The sequence below is a fragment of the Oryctolagus cuniculus genome, chromosome 18 (genome assembly GCF_051225735.1).
Source record: "Oryctolagus cuniculus isolate XC-2025 breed Fujian yellow rabbit chromosome 18, ASM5122573v1, whole genome shotgun sequence".
In the NCBI taxonomy this organism is placed as follows: domain Eukaryota; kingdom Metazoa; phylum Chordata; class Mammalia; order Lagomorpha; family Leporidae; genus Oryctolagus; species Oryctolagus cuniculus.
Genome location: NC_142884.1, coordinates 77,193,147 through 77,199,599, shown reverse-complemented (window position 1 = coordinate 77,199,599; position 6,453 = coordinate 77,193,147). Strand labels below are relative to the sequence as shown.

General features: G+C 59.9%; 1 non-coding gene across 1 annotated transcript; it reads left to right on the top strand.

The window, feature by feature from the left end:
* The first annotated feature begins 1,801 nt into the window (after positions 1-1,801).
* Positions 1,802-1,920, top strand: LOC127486558 (small nucleolar RNA SNORA5). Its single transcript, XR_007913227.1, has one exon. It is a non-coding gene; the product is annotated as a small nucleolar RNA SNORA5 (small nucleolar RNA).
* The last annotated feature ends 4,533 nt before the right edge of the window (positions 1,921-6,453 follow it).

The window sequence follows — 6,453 nt, the reverse complement described above, 5'->3', positions numbered from 1 at the left end:
TGCCTCTGCAGCCATCTGAGCTTCAGTGTCCCTCGGGAAACCGGGGGCACGGCGGTCCCCACTGAAGGAGCTGTTAAGGGTATGACCAGCGCCTGCCCGGCCAGAAGCAGTCAGCACACACTGGGCCCTGGGGTCTGGGCCGCAGGCCAGCTGTCCACAACCTGGCCCCAACACTGGGTCGTGGGCTGCAGCCTGGCGTCAGGAGTCGGCAAGAACTCTTGTCATGTCCCAAATGCTCGCACAGCATAGCTATGGGGGGAGGGCCAAGGGGACCCCACAGGCCAGGGCTCAGCCAGGTGCCCCGAGGAAGGCGAGTGGGCCCTCGGGGAGCAGAGCTGGGGGGCAGCCCTCAGGAGCCCTCCTGCCTTGGAGTCCCATGGACCCTCCCCCTCCAGGCCGAGGGGACGCCTGCACAAGGAACACAGGAAGAGTAACAGCCGGGATCCCGGCCTGCTCCGCGCAGTGCCGCGGCGGGAGAGGCAGCGGACTGGCAGGGCGCTTCCCCCAGCTCTCACAGAAACGGGTTCCCGTCCTGCTGCCCAGCTCAGACGGGGTGGGGGGGACGCTGAGAGCCCCCACAGTAAGAAAGGCTGAAACAATGTCTGTCACAGATGTGGCGACCGGCCAGGCGACTCGGGGAGACGGGACCACTGATTGTCTCGTGTCGTTTGTGTGGTTTACCTGCTGGGCGAGCCTGGCCACAGAACTTCACGTCGCTGGACCCCCTGCCCCAGCTGCAAATGATAATCCTTTAATTACCAAATAAAATCCTTACCCCGAACAATCACCCTACTCTAAATAAACACGCCTCTCGTCTGAGAACCCACACTTGCAGAAAGCGCTGTTAGTATGTCTCGAACCTTGGCACAGTGCGACAGTGGGGGGCCAGGGTGACTGGGGGGGGCAGGGTGACTGTGGGGGGGCAGGGTGACTGTGGGGGGCAGGGTGACTGTGGGGGTAGGGTGACTGTGGGGCAGTGTGACTGTGGGGGGGCAGTGTGACTGTGGGGGGGCAGGGTGACTGTGGGGCAGGGTAACTGTGGGGGGCAGGGTGACTGTGGGGGGGCAGGGTGACTGTGGGGGGCAGGGTGACTGTGGGGGGGCAGGGTGACTGTGGGGGGCAGGGTGACTGTGGGGGGGCAGGGTGACTGTGGGGGGCAGGGTGACTGTGGGGGGCAGTGTGACTGTGGGGGGGCAGTGTGACTGTGGGGGGGGCAGTGTGACTGTGGGGGGGCAGTGTGACTGGGGGGCAGGGTGACTGTGGGGGGCAGGGTGACTGTGGGGGGGCAGGGTGACTGTGGGGGGCAGGGTGACTGTGGGGGGGCAGGGTGACTGTGGGGGGCAGGGTGACTGTGGGGGGGCAGTGTGACTGTGGGGGGGGCAGGGTGACTGTGGGGGGGCAGTGTGACTGTGGGGGGCAGGGTGACTGTGGGGGGCAGGGTGACTGTGGGGGGCAGGGTGACTGGGGGCGGCAGTGTGACTGTGGGGGGCAGTGTGACTGGGGGCGGCAGGGTGACTGGGGCGGCTCTGCCTGTCTCTCACAATGCTGCAGTGTTTCTTCCTGCAGTTTTATGGCCAAGACCCCGCTGTCTACAGAGGCTGTAGCTCTCCCCGCAGCAGGACTGTCCCCCCGGGCTGGCCCTGGGCTCCTCTGGGGGGACAGGATGTGGGCTCTTAGCATTTGGTCCTTCACGCAGGCCAACGCCACTTTTCAAGTGAGCGGATGGAGGGGTGCCCTGGACGTATCCCACCGGCAGGTGTGTGTCTGGGAAGGTATTCAAGTGAGCCCCTGGCCAGGCCCCAGCAGCTCAGGAGTTCAGCTCAGGCTGTGCCGGCAGCCTGGGCTGGGCTGCACGGCTGCCAGCGAACCCCAGCGGCCAGCTCGAGCCCGTGTCGCGGGCCTGAGATGCTGCCAAAGGCACGGAGGACAGAGGTCGGAAGAGGTTAGCTCTGGGGTGGCAGGGGGCCCTTCGGGGGCTGGGAACGGTCACACAGGTGGACATCAGCAAGCTGTACACTCAAGACCCTTTTATGCAAGCGAAATTCAACTAGAAAAATTTGTAAATTGTAAATAAAAAATTAAAAGCCAAGAAAGTTAAGCCTGTGTTACGAGATAGCTGAAAAGGCAGGAAAAAGCAGAACTGCAAATCCGAGGGGAATTAACGAAGACGAGGCAGAGACACAAACACAGGTCAGACCAACAGGAGACGAGGCAGCCCTGAAGCCCGAGCGTGAGCACAGCCGTAGCCCAGGGCTCTGTGCCGAGTCTCCTACACCTGCCGGCGACTGTGATCTCCTGGTGTGGGGAGGGCACTGCAGGCTTCCCAGTGCTTGTTCTACTCTAAACCCGCCTGGACCAGACGCTGAAACTGACCAGGGAGTTTCTTCAAACCCGGGGCTGGGAGGAGGCAGAGGCGGGGCCACCAGCTCTGCCTCTGCCCCTGCCCCTGCCCCTGCCCCTGCCCCTGCCCCTGCCCCTGCCCCTGCCCCTGCCCCTGCCCCGGCAGCGCCTGGGAGGCGGTGGGCCGCCTCGCTCATGCCGGGAATGAACGGGGCCTCCTGCAGAAGGGAGGAGGTGAGCGGCTCCAGTGTGCCGGGCGCTACAGCGGCACACGGGGCCGGGTGGAGCGCAGGCGGCAGTGTGTGCCGGCTTCCAGACAGCCATCCCACGGAGAGGAACGGAAGCCCGGGCCCATGTTTCCCCAGCCACAGGCAGGACCAGGGCCTTTTGCAGTGTGCCATCCCCTCACTGGCTACTGAGGCCAACGTGGAGCAGGAAAGACATCCTGGGGGCCTTTGTGGACACAGGGCAGGAGCAGGAATGGGCGGAAGACATCCTGGGGCAGCAGACGTACCATCGCCTTGGCCTACCTGGCACCTGTACCAGAATTATCAGACCCAGCCCCACACCAGGGTAAAGAACTCGGTGAGCAGCGCCCACTCAGCTGCTTGGCCAAGCTCCTTGTGCAGTCAGCAAACCTCACAACCGTTCATGGCAGCCCTAGAATGTGGCAATAGGAAGGGTCTAGACCAACAGAACCCCTGGCTCTGTGTCAGGGTCAAAAACGTGACCTCCAGTCTCCCCCCTTTGCTCTTCTGAACCCCAATTTTGGCCTTTGAGCAAACCACAGTGGTTCCCAGGCCGCCATGGCGAAGACACGTCTTTCAGGCCCCGTCAGTGGCTTCTGCTGGTTGCCCGATGTCATACCAATGCTATTTCCGCTTATTATAAGTCGGAATTTCGTTCAGAGGGGCGCAGCCAATACCTCGCCTGCTTTGTACTTTGATCGGGACCTTCCTGCTGGAATGTTTATCTCCCAGCAAAGAGGTGCTAATTTTATCTTGCACGAGTGGATATCTGCTTGCGTCCCTTCTACCTTGGGCAAAGATAACCGAAGGCGCATTATGTCATCTGAATCCAGCATCCTCGCAGATCAAAGGCCATAATGTACACATCTGCCAGGGGTGATGGAGCGGCCAGCGGCGCGCCCTTCCGCCCGCCGTGCGTGTGCTCCATTGATAGGCGCGCTCCGCCGCTCTGTGCAAGAAACCCCCGGCGCGCCGTGCCAGTTGATCGCTACGATATTGGGAGGTTTGGAAACAGGAATCCAAAATAGACGTGCCCTCCTCACCCCTCTGCGTGAGCCCTCACTGCAGGAAATGGCACGGGTTCAAATTTTCATAATGGAAGCAACGAGGGACTAGATAAGACGTCTGCTCCTCACAGGGACGTTTCCATGTTTAAACTACAGCCGACCCATCTGTCGGCCATCGCCACCTGAGCGTGTTTGCCTTTGACCCCGGTCCCACGTCCAGTTCTGGTTCAGCGTTCTCACCTTCTTGGACTCCATTCTATCCCAAGAGTGCCTGTGCGAACACAGACACACACACGCATACACATGTGCACACACACGCGCCCATCAGAACCAAATGCTGGAAGCTGGACAAGACCTCCTGACAGGGCCCTCCCTCCCCGTGCAGCTGGGCGCTCACAGGCGGCCCTGCGCCGTCCGCGATCTCGCAGCCTGGGCCGCACAGTCCCTCTCGCGACCGCGGTGGGGGCACTGGGCTCGTCTAGCTCCCGTTCCTCTATTTATTTGTCATTGCCACTGCAGTCGACATCAGCCCTCCTGGGTGCTGGGTGGCAGACCTCCCTCAGAGCACTGGGGTCGGGACTCCTGGGCTGTCTCGAGGCAGTGATGTTTGCTGCGACTCTGCAGGGTCCCAGACACCACCCAGGGCCCCAGGCAGGGAGGTGACGTTGCAGACCCTCAGCCCCTTCCCTGCCCTGCTTCTTCCTTGCGCTCTCCCCACCGGGACTCCTCCAGGCCTGCTTCCCCTGCCCCGGAGCCCCCAGTCTGCCCACTCAGGGGGCCTCCAGCTCTGTCACCCTTTGGGCAGAAGCCCCCAGCTGGGTGAAGTTTGCAGATGAAACGGATTCACAGCACAGGCACAAGGGGCTGGCCAGACGTCCCCTGGGGCCTGGGGTAGGGGCCTGGGGCTTTGGCTCCCCTGCCTCGGTAACCTCTGCCCCAGCGGCACGGTTCGGAGGGTCTGGGCTGCTTCTGGAGACGTGGTTTTAAGGAGCACCAGGGAGGGAGCGGGTGTCACTGCACAGGCCCACTTGTCCCCCTCCCGGAACTAGAGCTGAGAATTAGGCAAGCCCCCTGGAACACCTCCAGGCACCCTCCCCGGGGCTGAGGGTCTCCCTCAGCTCAGGGCCGACTTACAAGATGAAATGCAATCAGAATGCCCAGGGCTGGAGACCATGCCAGGCAGGCCGGCTCCCGTCCAGTAACAGCAGGTGGGCGCAGTCCCTGGCACGGGAGACAGAAGACCCAGCACACGTGTGGCCTTGTAACCCTTTAGCAAACCTCAGGAATAACCAGACAAAAGCCCCCGAGAGCAGTGAAGCCACCCGACCTCTGTGCTGAGGAAGCTGCCTCTGGGACTGCGCTCGCTCCTGTGAGCGCTTGCCCCGACCCCACACTCACAGGTGTGCCAGTCTGCGTGGCCCTCCCGCGAGTGGCATGTCCCCCAGCACCCTCCCTGGCACAGCGTCTTAGGGATCTGCCCACGCCCAGGATACCAACCAACTCTGCTTCACCCAACGCAGCTGCAGTCTGCCATGCCCTGGCTGCCGGGCGGGTGTGAACGCTGGGGTTGATCTCCGGGCCGGCAGTGAACACAGCCCCTCTCCCCCAGCTAGGAGAGCGCGTTCTGGGCCGAAGGGCTTACGGGCTCTCATTAGGGGAGGATTCTTCAAGCGATTCAGGTGAACGTGTGCTGTGCAAAGACCAGGTGAGGAGTTCAAACTGTTTCGCATCAGCTTTCCCATGAGCCCTTTCAGCAAGCCTGTACTCTTGAATCACCCCAGACACACCACAACAGGGCCCGGCACCAACCCGGCGAATCCGCTACCTACGCCAGTGTTGCAGGCGGGAAGCTGCATCCTGCCGTCTTAACTAACAGACGTTCTGTTTGCCGAGGCTGAGTGGCATTCCGCGCTGGGCACCTGCAGCCCATTCCAGAGCGCTTGGTCTCCCGGCGCCTCCAGCAGCCTGCAGTTTGGAGGCCTCTGTGCGGGTGTGTGTGTGAGTGGCTGTGTGTAGCTGTGTAGTTGTGTCTGTGTGTGTGTGTGTGTGTATGCGTATGTTCCCGTGTGCATGGCTGTGTATCTGTGTGTGGCTGCGCGTGTGCATGTCTCTGAATGTTTGGCTATGTCCATGTGTGTGTCTCTGTGTGTGTGTGTGCTTGTGTCTGTCTGCTGTGTGTCTGTGTAGTTGTGTGTATGTTGCTGTGTCTGTGTGTGTGTGTCTCTGTGTGTATGCGTATGTTTCCGTGTGCATGGCTGTGTATCTGTGTGTGGCTGCGCGTGTGCATGTCTCTGAATGTTTGGCTATGTCCATATGTGTGTCTCTGTGTGTGTGTGTGCTTGTGTCTGCTGTGTGTCTGTGTAGTTGTGTGTGCATGTTGCTGTGTCTGTGTGGCTGTGTGTGTGGCTGTTTGTGCGTGTAAACCTGATTTTTGCAAGGCTCTCAATGGTTTGGATTTCAGTAATTTCTGACTTTTCCATTTTGCCAATATTTTTCCCCAGTTGGTCACGTGCATTTTTACCATGTTTGTGGTTAATTACAGTATATATTTTTAAGTGCTCATTTGTCAAGATGACTTCTCATTTATACCTCATTTTGTTTTTCCATTTTTATGGCAAAGAAAAATTTCCCTATCCTCAAGCTTATAAATACATTATTCTAAATTTCTTCCTAATATCTTTATGGTCTAGTTTTTTGCCTTTGCTGGCTGTGCCAACACTGTGGACAGCTGGTCCTATCCACAGCATGTTGGAATTTCTTCTCCCCTGTAATAAGCCCCGGGTGCGGGCACTGCCTGCTGCCTTCATGGTCTGATCCACTGGCCTCTGGTTTTTTTTCCAGATACTTGGGGATTTTCC